Genomic DNA, 18,083 nt, shown 5'->3' with positions numbered 1-18,083 from the left:
AGCAGTTGCCATCCTAAGCAAAGTCGCATCCTTCTAAGTCTATTGAAGTCAGTAAGTTTAGGAGGGTGTACTTCTGTTTGGCATTGCCCTGTAAGTCAGGGTTTCTCAGCACTTAACCTTCATCTTACAGGGCTGTTGTGAGGACACATATATGAGGTCAAACTATAGCAGAGAACTTTGTATACTGGGAAGGGCTATAGAAATTAATAATTGTTCTTATTACTGGGTGTTCTTAAATAATTAAGGAGGCCCAAATGGATTATGCAAAGCATCTTATTATTTACCTATGGTAACATTTTTGGGAATCTCAGCCAACTGAGGCTGTAAGATGAATTTTACCACCCCAAATGCTCAGTATATGATGCAGAAGAGTTGGATTCCTCTTCCTCATCCCTGCCCCCATAGCTCATTCTTTAATCCCCCCTCCTGTATCCGAAGAAAGAAAAAGCTTTTGCTTGCAGCCTCTCTCTCTCTCTCTGCCATTTTACTGGGACACAGCAGACAGCTTTCTCCCTGCCCCCAACTCAGCCTGGGCTTTTTCCTGTCTCTTAACTCTACCAGTACAGCAGTGAGCAGAGTGTGTGTCTGTGTGTGTGTATAAAGGAAGGGGGGGCTAGGCCAAACCCGCCCGCCTGTCACTGGAGTTTTAGTTTGCATTCTGAAGAAAGGAGGAGGGGGAGGGGGGAGGAGGGAGAAGGGAGGGAGAATGTCTTGTTTGTGGCTTGTCAGCAATTGCTTGAGACAAGCTTCCATGTGTGAAAGCTACTTGGCATGAATGCCTGGGCCATACCAAGTCTCCCGGCAGCGAGAGGGGGAGGCTGGAGGAAAAAACGAGCAGACCGGAGCAGACAATAGGCCCCTAAAGTGTTCCCCCTAAGTTGCTTTGATGTTGTCCTAGTGTCTTAGTACCAGGAGGCCGGGGGACTGCAGGGAAAAGGTCGCGGGGGTTTTCGGGTTGCCATTCGCTCCCCCCCCTTTCGCCTTGGCGGAATCATTCTCCAGAAATTCTCCTCATAACACACAATTTAAAAAAAGAGAAAGAGAGAGAGAGAGAGAGAGAGAGAGAGGGGCAGAACGAGAGAGAAAAGGTAAGAGAGACTACAATTCTTCCTTCTGTGGCAGCAGGGCAGCTCCGCCAGCATCGAGCGTTCCGCGCTTGGCAAGGAAGGGAGGCGGGAGGGGGCAGCCGCTCATTCCGGAGCTGTCTCACTTGGTCGCTCGCTGTGGCTTGGGGGCCGGTGGCAGGCTGGTCACTTCAGAGCCGCCCCGGAGAGAGCCCAGGAATGCCCGTGCGGTGTGTGCGCGCGCGGAGGTGGTTGTCGGTTGGCGTTGTTATTTTGTTGCAGCTGCCCCTTCCGCCCTCCCTCAGCCGCTCGCCTCCTTCTTCCTTGCAGCGTCTTTTGGCTAAGCCCGGGAGGAGAGCGGGGCGGGGGCGGCTGCTGGGTAAAGGGGGCAGAGCGCTCGCAGCGGGCTCCCGGCGGGCGGCCTGTCGGCTCCACGCTTCCCCTTGCGCTTCGTTCGCGGCTTGGAGAGAGCACAAGGGCTGGCCCCGCCAAAGGAGCCGCCGCAGTGATTGCCTGGCTCGCAGCAGCCCTCGCCTGGCTCCGGGCGCATGTGGCCTTTTTTACGCACACACACGGCTCTGCCGTCGCTGCTGAGGAGGCTTTAAGATGCACCACGGCTTGAGCGCTCGGGTTGGAGTGCAGGCACGGGGCAGGAAGGGTGAAAGAAACGGGAGGGATCCAGAAACTTTTTCCAGTCGGTATGGCTATCTCCTCTTCTTCGGTTCGTGCCTCCGTTTCCCCTGGCGTTAAAGCCCTTCAGAAATGCGATCCACACCCACCTCAAGCACAACGCCTTCACGTTTTGAAGCGCTTTCTGCTCAAAAGGCTTTTGGAGAACGCCAAAGTTAGCCTGGTTTGTCTAATTGTCTGTAGTCTTTCAGAAAGCTCTTCCACTCTCCCCTGACAAAGAGGCAAAGGAGCACAGATCAAGTACATGGCATTTCTAAACGAACACAAAGCGTTTTGATTTTATTCTTTCTCTCCTCCCTCTCCCCCCACCTGTTGGCTTCTGTCCTTTTCTGTTGTGTCTTTTTGCAAGATTTACTGGGCGATTAATAGTGAGAATGGGGTGGGAGGAGGAATTAAGGGTTTTCACCCGCCTCTCTAATTGTACATATGTTTAAAAAACATAGCGAGATGCCAGGAAGAAAAGGGAGACCATGAATCTTTTGTCATTGTTATATTCAGACTGTGTATGTGTGTGCGCGCATGTGGATTTAGCTGGGGCATCCAAATCTCTATGTTGTGCAAGAAGGCTTGATTAAAAAATTATATATATAAATTTGTGAAAGTAAACAATTTATTTACAGAATGGTGCCATTTATCATGCAACACATAGCTGGCTGAGTGTGAGGACAACAACTGCTGCTGCTTTTGTAGGTATAACCTTACTGCTGCTGATGTAATGCTAAAGAGGCAAAAATGGGAGGACGGGGGTCTGGTTTATTATTCTGTTTTTTTTAAAAAAATGGATATCACTCTTAGGTTTTGTGGATTTGTGTTACATGTAAAATATTGATAGGATTTAACAGAAGCTGAAGGTGAATTCTCCAAGGTCTTTTTGCTTTTATCACTTACCATGAGTCTAGAGTTTATTACTTTTGGACAGATAACCAGAACCTCAAAAATCTATAAAAGTCTGAGTGGCACAAATTTTCATCAGCCTAACATCCTCTAACAGCCTGAGCCACACAGAAACAGTATTGGGAAGGGAAAGGGAGAGAGATCCATGCTTTTCTAGCTAGGCCTGCAGAATAACATCATGTGTACTGAAGATTGTATGCAGGATGGGGGAGAGAGGGAGAGAGGGAGACAAAATTGGTCTGAGACCCTCCTCAGTCTAGCAAGGAAAATGGAGGCTCCTTCTGCCTCTGCAAAGTGGAAAGCAGGGATTCTGTAGAGCTCTTCTCTATAAAGCACTTTCCCCACATCTAGGCAACCTAACTTTCTTTAGTAAGGTAGTATTTTGTTGTCAAATGCTGTCCATGTTTTTATGGAACTGCATTAATGAGGTAAATCTTACAAGAAGCAGAAAAAAAACTTTTAAGATAATTTTTGGAAAAGGCAATCAGTGTGAAAGAGAGAGAGAGAGAACAACTTTCCTTAAAGGAAGGACTGGCAAAGGTCATTGGCCTGACACTTAAGGGCTGCATCTCACATGGCACTGTATGTACATAGTGAAGGGAAAAATAAAAATAATGTTCATCAGTGTATACTATCATGTGAAGGTTGTACATGCTTTTATTGCGCTGCATGTACACATAATTGGTAAATTATGACTGGCAATCATTTTTCAATGCCTATCCATATGGAAAACTGTACAGTATTTATAGAAGGTGACACACTCTAATGTACATGTTCCTTTTCCTATGCACATGTAGTGGAATTACTGTAATAAGATGGAGAGAAAAAATGCAAAATGAATGGAGCAGATTAGGTGGCAGGGCAATTCCAAAACTCAGGTTCAGACAAATGAAGATACGTTTGTAAGAAAAAATTGACGTAAAAATGGAGCTTTTGTTCAGAATGACGGTGTTATAAGTTTGTTCATGAAAAGGGATTCATTTTGCCAATGAAGATAGGTACACCTTAAAGAAAGGACTCTGAGTAAGAGGACACTGAAGCATGAATGAAGATTTTAGTAGAAAAGGATAGAGCTGTGTGCATGAGTAATCTAGGAAGAGACAGAGATCCCCAAGCACTGCCCTCTATGTTAACAGTGTGCTGTTTCTTATTAGCATTCTTGGGCGGAGGGGAAGTATTTATATGCATTTCGATTCCAGAATTCAGCAGCATCCACTGATCATCCTGTATGTGTTCATGTACTGGCAACACAAATACCATGGTTTATTTCATGAAGTTCCTTCTATGTGCAGAATAAGTGCATCAGATCTGTCACAGAATATAATAATGGATAGTGGTGAAGAATTTCTGTACATACAAAGCACAGTGTACTTCAGTGAGACAAAACAGATGTATGCCATAAATAGGTCTGTATTAATATCAGACTAGCTTATTTCCCTTCAGTTCCTAGCAGACATTTAAATCAGCACAAAGAAGACATAAAATCCTACCATACTATAACAGTAGCATCTAACACTTGAATATCAAAATTCATGTGTATACAGAAACTTGTTGCAATAGGACATGAGGTTGTCATTCATGTCTGCCCTTGCACTGCACTTAGAACTGTTACCTGAATTCTCTGTGCCCCAGAACGGTTGTGGCAGGAGAGTATCTGGTCTGTGGTAAAGAATTTGCTGTCTAGGCTTCCCAGCTCAGACTTCCCGCTCTTTAGCAGTGCACTGTGGAGGCAGCACATGACAGAGTTCAGATCTGTGAGATACAACACAAATCTCTGAATGTGATCTGGATGATGTGATTTTATTCCTTATTTGTTTATGTCAAGATGATCTGCATGTTAATAGGGAGGTCAGGCTGAGTTACTTTTAGGTCTTTTCCAGGTGTGTAGTTCTGTGACATTCCACAGTTGATGTCCTCTTTCATCTCTGGCTCACAATGATTTAATGCGCATACATGCATGCAGCAAATGCTTTATCTCACTCACGTTATCTTTACATATGCTTACTTATACATTCATACTATAAAATTGGATCCAATGTAGACCTGTGCCAGGCTGATCTGATTTTTGGTTCTAAGGGAGCCCTGTTCTTGTAGCATGTTTAAATATGTCCAAAGCATGTTTTGCTTTGTTGAAAAGGTGGGTGGATCTAAATTGTACCCCACTGTTGTTCTTCACACTTTGCTGTAAGAATTCCCACCTGTTTGAATGCAGCCCATAATACTGTTACCTGCTCATGGCTGTTTGGTGCCCTATTTAATTCCAATCTAGTTGCCATTAGGTAAATCACAAAGCTCAACAACAGTGAAGCACTAATTGGCCCCTTGGTGGCAGACTGAGAATAAATGCTGCCAAAGAGTGTTAAGAGGAGAAGAAAAATGGGGCGATGGGTCCTTTAGCTTTAGAAGAAACATTGAACAGTAAATCAGAGCACAGTCAAAAACAGCACTATATGTGGTAGGGTTCATTTTTTTTTAGAGGTAAATTTTCTAGAATGAACAAGTTGCTTTTCCTATGTCTTCCAACAAGTGGTAAGAGTTGGGACTAAAGGGAACACCCATGCAGATTTTTTGTGCCTCTTTTCTCTTTCAAAGCTGCTGATCTAATTAAATCTTCATTTTAAAAATGCTAAATCTGCTAATAAGGCGGTCCAAGCTAAAGGCCAGTAACATGCAACAGCCCGCATTTCCTTGTGTACCATCAACTGCAGCCCAGCCAGTGCTTAAGCAGAGTGTATCTGATAGTTCTGTATAGGGGGTAGGAAATCGTGCCAGGAAAAAAGCAGGAAATGTAGGAAGGCATCCAGAATCTGCTGCCATTTGTTTTCTTTTACTAGTTTGTGAGAGTAACTGGGAGGAAAAAAGGGGATTTAATTTTCATTTTTAAACTTTCATGAATTATATCAAGTGATTCTCAGAAGCTTACTTAGTAGGCAGTACTGAATCACTAGTAAGATTTTGGACTGTCTAGGGTTAACAGACAACAAGGCTGTTGATATATTTTACTAGCCTCCTACACCAACATAGTTCCTGTCTAGTAGACTCCTGAGCCACCAACATAGTTTAGAATATTCATATACTGCAAAACTTAACAAAAATGCATAGACCACAAGCTCTCTTGCCTGTCTCCATTTGCTTTAGACATTCCTGTTTTATGAGTATTCATACACATATAGATTCTGACTATGTAAGATGAAATTTTTTTGCAGTACACAGTTTGGGCAGATGTACATAAGCATTTCAGCTAGCACAGTGTTCCTGTTTTCTGCTTCACTGGGCTTGTTGGAAAGACAGTATGTTCTAGTGGACTGAGCAGAGAGGTCCTGGAAGCCACAAGCATGTTGAGATTGATGCTAATTTGAGGTGTAGCCTGAGGCAAATTAGTAGTAAAAGTAGGATTAACTCTTTGCTTCTTTGTTCCAGCCCCGGTTTTTCAAGACAGAGGCAAGCCCTTTCACTCAAGGGCAGGGCTGGGATGAACATACTTGCAGTGTGTGCGCGCACTCATTGTTTGTGAACACTGTGTTATTCAGTGGCTAGATATTTCATTTTTTTTACACAGAAGAATGTAAGACTCTTGGCTCTTAAGTTTGTAGTCATCAGCTATTGCTTGATAGCACACCACTTGTGTCACACACATCACACAGACTAGCAGCTTCTTCCTCTGCAAGGCTACAGCCACAGATGATCCTTCAGGGGTGTGAGGTGTTTGTATTGAACAGCACAAACATACACAAATGTGAATGACAAATGTTATAAACATATTTACATGAAATTACGAGTGACAACAGATAAAATATGGAAAGAGCTCATCATGTGATCTTTTGCTGCAGGTTCGAACCCAGCCTCTGGGTTTCATCTGAAATGGCTAGTAATATTAGCAAATAGAACACTGGTTCAAGTGTGATTGTTGCCTTCCTCTCCTGCTTCAGGTGGAGTGTGTACAATTAATTTTTATTTATTTAAATAAAATGCATGAGTAATTATGAATCTAGCCTTTCATCAACTACTTTTGCACAATTAACTCATGAAAACTAGCATTTACCCAGTTTTCTCTTGTATGTACTGGAAAAATGGTAAGTTATTAATATACTGAAGAACGTTTTAAAGTAACTAACTACTATTTGTTAAGATGTTTTCCTGAAATATGGTCTGCTTATTTTAAATTAATAAAATACTTGATTGAACCATTGCTGAGGTTCACTGGGCTTGTTGGAAAGACTGCACCTGGCAGTTTGCGGCGGGGGGGGGGGGGGGTCAGTTCTGGGGCCGTGTGGGCCTCTCACCATCTCAAGACAGAAAAGTGTGTGGATGAAATATTTCTCTGCCAATGGGATTTTACAGGAAATCATTTTGAAATGAGGCCATCTTTCTTACTTTATGGAAAGTGCATGCATTTTTGTGGAGTACTACCACTGAAGCAACAACTATCATAGAGCAGCCCTTAGATGCAGATAAGCCAAAAATCAATAGCTGCCCATTCACATAAATTCTCTGTAGTGGTCTCCACTTTATGAAATCGAATGTCCAAAGAACTCAGGAAAGCCCACACTCTCCTGGCCTTCTGCAAACTGTGCAAAACTGAATTATTCAGGAGAGCTTTCTTACACACTTAATAGGGCTATGTAGTAAGGAAGTGGTTCAAAAAGATACTTCGATATAGTGAGAGGGACTGTAGACTATACTACTGTGTACTGTCTGTTACTTTAGTTTATTATGTCAAATTGATTTTGTTTTGTTTCAACATTGTTTCAGCTCTGTTTAATATTTCTGTTTTCATAGTTTTGAGAACTATACCCTATTGTATTGTTCATTGAATGCCCCAGCTGTTGATTCTATTGAACTTTAATGTGTAGTCTTTCTTGAGTCTGTCTGAGAAAGGCCAACTATAAATAGTGTAAATAAATAAATATGACAAAGGAAAAAAATGTTGGGAAGGCAGGCTAAATGAAAAAAGTTTACAAAATGCAACAAAAAAGTGAGAATCCGGAATAATTGTCAATCATTTCTTAATATAATGCTAAATATAACAGTATATGTAATATTGTATTGCCTCATGGTTTGAATTTTGTTTAAACATATGAAATTTTCTATTTGGGTTTCAAATTTTGTACTCCAAGTGAAACCTTCCTACAGTGTTATCGATCTGTCTGTCGATTGATTGATCAATCTTTTGATCGATTGCCTGCCTTTCTCTCTGAGAAGGTGAATTACCAAATATAAAAAATAATGCAATATGACTGCATAAGACATCCAATGAACAATACAATAGGGTTAAGATTACTGAACTTGAGAACAATGCAACAAAAAACCCCTAAGAGGTGATAATGCTTGTAAACAATGCAGAAAGCAGATTACAAAGGCAGAAGACAATGCAGTAAAAGCAAGATGATAATATAATAAACATTGCATCTGGCTACAATCCTGTTCCCTTATAGAAGCATCATCCTGAACCTGTGCATTGTACTACTGTTCTAATCCTTTTCTTAAATGCCCTCCTGAACATTTCTATTTTGCAGATATTGTGAAATGATAGAAATATGGGAGCCTTCCTGTCCAACAAACCTCTGCATGTGTATGTATGTACATTGCAGTTGATTTCGTTGCATGTTCTAGGAAGAATATTTAGTTCACTCGTAGTTGATACAGGACTTGGCTATTAGTGTAGCTAGGTTACCGACTTGGCTATTCATGTAGCTGGATCCTACATGTACTTAGAGTTCAGTATAGACCATGCTGGACATACTCCTGTTGTCCTGCTTTCCAGGAAAAATCACTAGTAGTGGTCATTCAGGGAAGTTTATCTGCCATTATTGATATTCTCATGAGGAGCACCTGATAAGTTTCCAGGCGTCTCCAGAATACAGTTGGAAAACAGCTATTTTATGAAATCACTATGTTAAGTAATTAAAGTGGCAATACTAGTACTAAACGGTGATGTGTGTATTGATAGAACAATATTAAAATAGATGGTGTTAATGTTTTAGACTACACTATTTTTCCCCAAGTTTTTTTTTAAACGGGGGCAATAAATGTGGTTTTACCTTGGTAGAACCCACCCTGGCAAGAATGATGGTAACACTGTATGTTACTTTATTCATTTTTTTTAAAGGGAAGGATAAGGAGTATAGTTTTTTGGAAAAATCACAACTCTGGATAATCAGCACCATGAAACTCCCCCCCCCCCCCGCTGCCTTTCTTTTTCCAGAGCTCTCCCCGGAAGAGGAAAATGTATGTTTGGATCTAGGGAAGATGGTGCTTTCAGAGTCATAAATCTCAGTGGAACTTAATTCGAAACAAGTAGTTTCCATTTCCATTCACAAAACATACACAAATGAATGTTTTCGTTGGTGTCATAGACACCCCAAAGAAACAAGGAAGAAGTTAACTGGGAATCAGCACCACAGGCGGATAAGGCCATGAGCTACTGCACCATAATTTCAGCTCAGGATCAGTAAACTATCTGTGTTCTGGGCAAGACAGTGGTAGCCTGACCTAGATGGATGCGGAATGTTATGTGATGTAGAAGTTTTACATTTCCAGGAGCTAAGGCACAGCTTAAATACAAATGGATGTAAGAAACTCCCTTATCCTTAGTCAGATCCTTGGTGAATCAAAATCACTATTGTCTACTGATCCTTGTAGAGATACCAGGGGTTGAACATGGGACTTCTGCATGCAAAGCAGATGCACAGAGCCATGGGCCCTCCCTTAATGCAGGGTTGCACAAAAGAATCTTGATAGAGTTACCTACAACTACACAATGTAAACAAAGTCATGTTTACAAACTGAACTAATCTTCCCAAGCTGATTGATTTAGGTAAGTATGGGTATTCAAAAGCTTTGAATCTCAAAAAGGGAAGATGGTCATGCTTAGGGAGGTGCCTTCTCAACAACATGAAATGCGAACACTTTGAGGTTACCTCTTGGGTTGAGAGTGCTTCTGGGCATTAAGGCCAAAGATTGAGGAGGATGAGTCAGAGCAGCATTCCTTAAGAACCAGCTGCTTTTACTCTTCATGATAAAGTTTGGGATTCTAATTGGAACCTGATTGACATAGGCCAGTATGGCTTGCTAGCCCCCCAGATAGGCCAGTCTGATCCACAAATAGACTTGTGGCATATAAACAAGTTTTCCTGAATGATTAAAACTGCGTTTATAGAATCCATATTTGAAAGTAAAGAAAACAAGTTTAGGGGTAATATGCACATTTACTAACAGAAAACAGAAAGCTAATACATTGACAAATCCTAACGACAAGATTTGGCTGAATAAAAAAAATCTATGTACACCAACTGCCTCATCAGTTAGCAGGCTTTGAGAGAAAGTCTATCCATCCTTCATCTGCCTTGATTCAAGTGAAGTCTGCTTTGTCCTCTCTGATGTGTTGTTGTCACGATATTACTGTCAACACAGTACTGTACAAGATGTTACATGGCTTTTTGTCTTAGCCGTTGCCACCGCAGCAATAATAGTGATGATGATGATGATGATACATTTATTTATATCCTGTTGTTCTCTCAGTTGGGAACTCAAAGCAGCTTAGAATATTGTTCTCCCCTCCTCCATTTTCCCACAACAACGATCCTGTGAAGTAGACCAGGCTGTGAGTGTGTGAATGGTCCAAGGTCACCCAGTGAGATTCCATAGCAGAAGTGGGGATTTGAACCCAGGTCTCTCTGGATCCTAGTCCAACACTCTATCCTCTATGCTACATTGGTTGGTATTGTTATTAAAAATGAAGCACTTTTACTATATTGTTCACATAAAATAAAAGGTATAAAAACAGTAGATTAAGATAATATATTTAACTGGGCCAGTGGTTTGGGGGGTGGCGGCTGCTGTATAAATACTAAGCACATAAAATTAAAAAACAAAGCTTTCCATTTCACATTATGCTTGTTCAGCCTAAGATAGAATGAACTAAACAAGTCTTGAAAATTTCAAAAAGAAATAGAAAAAGAGGATTGTACTGTCCCTTCCTCCTTTTGGAAATTTAAAAGCTTTCTCTTATCTTTTTTTTTTTTTAAAAAACCTTTAACTGGATGGTTTAATAAAATGTCATCTCTACCAATTTCACTTCTAATTGCATTGTGTATGGTAAACAGCTTTTGGGTGCCAACAAACAGAATCAAACTTGTGTTTCAAGTTAGCCTCTGATCAGTATCTTATCACCCTTAAAATTAATCAAGATCTTGCCAGACCAGCATTTGTAAATTCAGAAGGCTGCAGGACATGATATTGTGTGATTTTGGTGTTCATCTCTCTGAATAACTGCGGAACCAGTTCCTCAACATGGTGGTAGAAGAGTAGCCATTGTTGCTTCCAGTGTTAAGGCAAATGCCTGCTTATTCTGGAGCTTCCAATGGTCTAACTAGACATGACTCTTTAAAAGGACAGAACAGCCATAGGGGGTGGGAAACTGTTGGGAAAGTGATATGGGATTAGATGTATCCCTCATTGGAATCTTATTCCCTACAAGTTCCTATTTGCCCTACAGGGAACCAGGACTATAAGCATCACAGCATTATGAGTGTATATGATTACAAGCAAAAGAACTGGGCTAATGCCTCCAGTATGAATTTGAAAACTCCTCCTGGATAAATTTTGGGTACAGGATCTAATTAAAATCAGGTTTGTTTTGTGCCACATGATGCTGATGTCTCAGTGTTTTTATCCATTTTTATTCAATCCTGTGAGGATAAAATGAAGTTTCAGATTTTGTTTTCAGAATAGTCCTGTAAAGTAAGTTAGGTGACTGGCCGATGTGCCATTCTTCTTATTTACTTGCTTAATACCTGTGCTTTGCTACAGTATTAACTACTTTAAATTCAGTTATAATAGTTATGGGTATGTAACATTTTTTGGTTTGTGCATGGGTTTTTTTAGTTGGTTTTATAGTACAATAGCATAGTACCCAAGCTTCACAAAGTAGTTTGAATAAAGCGAAGCGTGTTAACCGTATTCAGGAGTCTTGTACCATCTTTCTTCAGCTGTCTGCAGTTTCCTTTACATGATTTTTACTTCAGAACACAGAGTTCCACAGCTGACCAATCAGAGGGGGCGGGGGCGGTGCAAGCAGGCAGGAGCCTGCCAGCCACACAGGAAAGCCAGGCCCCACAGGGAGATTGGCAACCCTAGTGAACTTTGAGGGGAAGACTGGGAGGTGCATTTTACCTCAGGACACATTCAGTGACTCTCAGTAGCAACTGCACATTGTTTAGAATGTGGGGGTTGAGGACCAATCAGGCTGCATACGCAAATGACCTCTGTGTTCCAACTGCCTCTGGGGGTGGGGAGAAGATGAGGTGTGGAATGTTGTGAGCCCCAATCAGCCCGCATATGCAAATCACCTTGAAAGGCTGGCCCAATCAGGGAAAAGTGCTGGAGCTGGCAGTGGGTGGGGGCACAAGCAAGCAGCAGCCTGCCAGCCACACCTGGAAGCTGTATCCCTTTGGGGAAACACATTTTACCCCTTTTTACCCCCTTAGGGGGTGAATTTCTCAAAATCCCTTCTTAGTGGGTGTTTATATCATGAAAGGAATGTTCGCCCCAAATTTCATGTTTCTAGGTCCAGAGGTTTGGGCTGGGCATTGATGAGTCAGTCAGGACACTTGTCTTTATATAGAGAGGTTTGTTTAACTTTTTAGCCCTTCCTCACTGTGAACAGGCTTAGGGTGGGTTACATCAGACATAAGTACAATATAAAATCACAATAAAATCATGTAGTCATAATGCACACAAAATGTACAGTTCGCAATCCCCAAGATGGCGGTCTTCATCCTTAACATCTGCCCCTGTTAATAATGCACAGGGGGAATATCCAATAAAATACTTATTAAAAAAAATAATGCACAGGGGGGAAGGAAGGGAAGGGAAGGAGGGGGCAATAGTCAAGTCAGACTGATTCATATAAGAGGCCAAGATGATGACACAGCCCCCTCCCAACAGGAGACTGGTAGGGAGGCTCACCAGATAGCACAGAATGGCCTCAACTATATGCCTGGTGGAACATCTCTGTCTTAACACGCCCACTGAAAAGATAGAAGATCTTGGCTGGCCCAAGTGTCCACCAGGTTGGAGCCAGGACTGAAATTTCTAAGATTGCCTCCCTGAGAGTAAGCCTCACTGAATATACTTGACTAGGATTCTTACTGAGTAAAAGTGAACTGAGTGGCATTGGGCATCCCTGGTAAAGTTCACCACTAACCATTTTTACCACATTGCGTCTCAACATTAGCTCAGCTTAAGAAAAGTGATTTTCAGTATTGATAAGTTTCTTTTTAATGTTACAACATACAAATATTTGTAAGGGGTAGTAGTTGAGTGGTGATGTGTCCAACACTTATTTGTGTTCATGCTTAAACAGCTTGTTTCCATGTTATTTTTCTGCCCTATTTTCCAGGGAATTCTTAACTTCTAGCCTCTAAAACAAGGAAAAGGGATACTTATTATATACAGCCTGGTGCAGTATAGGGTCATGTTAAGGCTGTAGAATCGATGGCTTCTTCTGACCCCCCTAGGGTTACCAGCCTTCAGGTAGTGGCTGGAGATCTCCCAGAATTACAACTGGTCTCCAGGCCACAGAGATCTGTTCACCTGGAGAAAATGGCTACTTTTGGGGTGGACTCTGTGAAATTATGCCATGCCAAGGTCCTTTCCCTCCCCAAACCCACTTTCTCCAGGTTTCATGCCCCAGATCTCCAGGAATTTCCCAACTTGAAGCTGGCAACCCTAGACCCCCTCTCCCTTCTTCCCTTCAGTATGATTTTGTTGGAGGATGTGATCTCATGGTACCCTCTTCCTCAGCCATGGATACCTGTATTTGTGCTGAGGGTGATTAATTTGGCCAGTTTTAGGTTTTCCTGAACTTTTCTCAGATTTTTTTTTAAAAATGTCTTTCCAAAACTATATACTGAGGCATGTTCTTTTGAGCTGATCCTTCCAAACTTAATCCCATTCACTTTGATAGAGAGGGCATTGCTGCATTTGTACTTACTTGCGCAGAAATTGCTGAAAACCAGATTTAGAATCCACAGTTTGAATTGAGCTTGCAAAATCATTGTTTGTGCTGTGTGGCGTGTGTGTGATTTCTTCATTCATTAACCGTTCCACTAATGTGGGCTGCTGATATGGAGGCAGAAGTGAATTTATTATCTTATAAAACGGAATGCTGTGAGGTCAGGGAAAAAAGCAGACAAGCAGTTATAATTGTTGGGAAGTTCTGAACTCTAGTTAGCACAAACTATGGTTTGGTTTGATATCTGAATTAAGCTAAAGTCAGGATCACGCAATTGGGCTCTGTTTATAGCCAATTTATTGCAGCTTCACACAAACATTTTTCATTTACAGAATTAGTGATACAACATTATATATGAAATGGAGGAAACTAGCGACTGTCCCTTTCATACATTTTTGTGAGAACTTTGGGTTTTTTTCTGTTTTTATTTATTCCTTATGTTCTTTGTAATTTTAAGGCTGCAGTCTTATGTATGTTTACATAGGAGTAGCCCTCACTGCTCACTTGATTTCCTGGTAAACAAGCATAGAAATAGGCTCTACATTTAGAGGAAAAACAGCTGAAGATTATTTGAGAAACCTTGAAAATGACAAATGTTACAAATGACAAAATCTTAGGACTGACTGATGGAAATTTTGGTGTAAATGACTGTGTTTAGATAGATTCAGCCACCTGATTTTCTCCAATTCTTACATCTTTGAAAATACAAAATGAAATTTAACTGTCTTTATGCATGACCGTAGGGTAGACTGTAGAGCCTGAAGCACCAGTTGGTATATTTTGTAATCTGAAATGGAGAGCAGAAGTGCTAAAGCAGCAATGGTTCTCAAGTCTTCCCTACTGGGAATGTATAAGGACAAGCTTAATTCATAACTTTTGGCAAGTACATGCTTGTCAAAACCAGTAACTTTTAATTTTATTGTTATATCTATATCCCACCCTTCTTCCAAGAAGCTCAGTAGGGGGTCCCTGAAGTCTCCTATCCAGACGCTGACCAAGTCTAAGCCTTTGTGCTCAGCTTCAGATGTGTCACTGCCTCACATTCCTTCAGACCATAACTGGTTCAGCTGAGTCCCCACCCCCACCTCTGCTTAGACTTATTTGCAGACAAAGAGCTGGCTAAGGGGGAAATGGAGAAAAGTAGGATGTGTCAGAAAGAACTGGTGGCTGTCTCTGATAAAGCTGCCCCTCCCCCTTCTCCCCTCCAGGTCTGTCTAGGGTTACCAACTTCTAGACTGGTGGCCCCTGTAGCTTTCATTTTAATATCAGTTTGATCTGCAGCAATTGTCAGGTGATGTTATTTAGCTCTATGCCATGAAAAGCTTCAGCTGCCTATCAAACCTCTATTAAAGGGACAGGACATTTTCCCTGTCCAGTTGGCAACCTCAATGCTGTATCCCTCCCATGACGTGCATTAATTTTCAGGGCAAATACAGACTAGGAACCCTGTGCTTGTCTTGCAACATGCAGTTAGAAGTTCACTTTCTTTTGCTGTAAATTCCTTGGTCTCTCTGATTTTGCAGATGCTAACAACGTATCGCTGCTGCCACTTGTACCAAAAGTTTCTGTTAGCTTGGTGAAGGCCACTGATCTCATTTTGTATATGCCACTTAGCAACACTTGGGTGTCTCTAAGGACACATCTGCGCAAGGGGTTAACACATAGCAAAGGGTGTTATTGTTTTGAAGTGCATTAGTTAACATGTAGTAGACTGTCTCCAAACATTCAAATGCACATTATATAATGTCTCTCCAGAAATATGTTCACATCACACCCTTTAGGACACCCTTTATTCCCCTGTGTAACCATCCTGTTAGAAACTGGCTCTTCTTGTGCTAAATATGTAGAAGTAAAAAGGGAATTTATTCAGTAACTGCCCTTGTCTTGTTAAGTGATTTTTCAAAACAAACTGTAGAACGAGACCCAGACATTTGCCATTTCTTTTTTATACATTTTATAATCCCTTCTATAAGGTATATTTACTGGAGCCACCATCCTGTGCTTAAGTATTGATATCCGTGCCAGTGCTAGTGTGGTATAGTGGTTAGGATATCCAAGGAGGACCTGAGAGACCCAGGTATGGATGTCTACTCTGCCATGGAAAGTTACTGAGTTACCCTGGGCCAGTCACACACATTTAACCTAGTCTACCTCACAAGGTTGTTAAGATAAAATGGAAGAGAGGAGTAACTTTGGGTCCCCATTGAAGAGACAGGTGGGATATAAATGAAGTAGATAAATGACCCCTAGAAGCCCTTGCGCCTGAATCCTGAGTAGAGGTGGGCACGATCCAAAAAAAAATACCGATCAAGCCGTTCGTGGATCCAGGCCGCCACCGAACCCAAGTCACCGATTCTAACCGATCAAGTCCCATTTCCGATCCGGAATCGGGAATCAGGGAGGCCAAAGCGGGAGGGCGCCCCGCTGTTTCCAGCGATATAGGAACGGTGGTTGGTGGCAGCGGCCTCCAGGCCCGGCGGGCATGGGGAGGTGGCGATGAGCCACCTCCCCTCAGGGAGGGAGGGGATGTTCTCTCTCTCTCTCTCTCTCTCTCTCTCTCTCTCACACACACACACACACACACACACACACACACACACACACTCTCTCTCTCTCTCTCTCTCTCTCTCTCTCTCTCTCTTACTTAGAGCAGGGGGGGGAGTTTTTAACCCGGCAATGAGCCGCCTCCCCTCAGGGAGGGGACATTCACACCAGGGCTGGATCTAAGGTTGCCAGCGCCCAGGGCAACCGTAGTCAGGCTCTTGTGCATGTGCACTAATGGGTCACCCCCCCGCCCATGCAGCAAGCCAGCTGTGCCGGTGCACTGCGGAGCTGGCAGCAGTGCGGAGGCTGCCCACACCATTCACCTGCCCCGCAAGACAAGGGGTGGCCGACTTGCCCGTGCGCCCCTTGTCTTGGGGAAAAGCGAACGGCGCAGGCGGCCTCCCAGCCTCCCGCGCTGCCTTTTGCCTTTCCCCAGGACAAGGGGCGGCCAGCTTGCCCATGCACCCCTTGTCCTGGGGAAAGACAAACGGTGTGGGCGGCCTCCCAGCCACCCGCGCTGCCTTTTGCAGAGAGTGACAGACAGAAAAACACCCATTCCTCCTACAAAGCCCCGTTTTTTTAAAAGTAAACCACCAACCAAAGAGAGGGACATGGAAAACACTTCAAAAAACAAAAAAACATGACCTACTAACTAAAGAATATGTGAAAAAATAAAAGTATATCAAAAGTACAGTGAAATTTATTTAAACAAAACTAGTGAAGCAAACGGCTTGTAAAGGCTCGAAAGCGCAAACGGAGCCTCCGCAGCTCTCTGCCCAGGGGAGGAGAAGTCCGCGGCGGTCCCTGTGCTACTTGTTTTGCCCCCGGAGTCAAAACTCAACAATATACATGTGCCCAATGGCAAACAAATTTGACAAAGTATATTACAAAAGGCGTGAATACAATCAACAAATATATAAAGCCCCAGCTGAAGGGGGTTTACATCAATAAGTTCCTGACAGACTTGCTCATTGCACATACAGGTACACTATACAAAGTGTTACCCAATACAAAGAATACTTTCATGGCAAAATTATTTTCATAGAAAAATTAAAAGTGTAACTTTTAAAAAGTGTTATTTTTTCACATATTCTTTAGTTAGTAGGTCACAGTTTTTTGTTTTTTGAACCATTTTTTTAAAAAGCAAAAAACCTTTGTGCCCATGGCTTCAGAACGCCCCCTTCCCCCTCCCTCCCATGGGTTGCTGCTCCATGGTTGGAAGGAAGCCTGCTAATCAAGGAAAGCTGGGCTTCCATTCGGTTTTCCAGAGTGACAGAAGGAGGGTAAACACAGCTCAGGCGTTCCCCTGGCTCCGTTGCTATGGGAATAGATTATTGGCGCCTGAGTGTCTGGCTCTCCAATTAGATCACGATCCCCCCCCCCGATCAAGCCCCCCCCCAAAACGCTGGATCGGTTGCCATGGATGGAACCGATTAGCTGAGTCCCGAAGGCGCAAATGCCATTATCGGCGGGGTTTTCGTGCCCATCTCTAATCCTGAGTATGTGAATCAGCTGGCAAGCTTCATGGCAGAATGAGAATTTGATCCAAAACTATACCCTACTGGCTCACAAGGTCTTAAGTCATATTCTGGTGTCACACATGCATCAGGCCAGTCTCTGTCTAATCACAGCCTTGTAGTTCTGTCATAAGAACTGGGAGTAAGCCCCATTGAATAGACCTGAGTTGGATTCTGAGTAGATCTGCTCAAGATTTTTTAGTTGCTTCTAACAATGTAGTCCTAAGCAGAGTTACACCCTTCCAAATCCATTGAAGTCAATGGATTTAAGAATTGTGTAACTCTGCTTAGGATTGTGCTGTTAGTAACAGGAGACTTGGCAAGGCACTTTTGATGAAGCACTGCATTTTCCCATAT

General features: G+C 42.5%; 1 protein-coding gene across 1 annotated transcript in view; it reads left to right on the top strand.

Moving 5' to 3' along the window:
• The first annotated feature begins 947 nt into the window (after window positions 1-947).
• The window catches only part of BCL9 (BCL9 transcription coactivator), a 107,085-nt gene continuing 89,949 nt past the window's right edge, over window positions 948-18,083 (top strand). Inside the window, exon 1 of the mRNA XM_054974985.1 lies at window positions 948-1,088. The gene's annotated coding sequence lies outside the window, so the exon portion shown is untranslated. The remainder of the gene's footprint in view (window positions 1,089-18,083) is intronic.

The sequence above is a fragment of the Eublepharis macularius genome, chromosome 3 (genome assembly GCF_028583425.1).
Source record: "Eublepharis macularius isolate TG4126 chromosome 3, MPM_Emac_v1.0, whole genome shotgun sequence".
Lineage (NCBI taxonomy): Eukaryota > Metazoa > Chordata > Lepidosauria > Squamata > Eublepharidae > Eublepharis > Eublepharis macularius.
The sequence above is the reverse complement of the archived record's forward strand: the minus strand, read 5'-3'. Positions and strand labels throughout refer to the sequence as shown.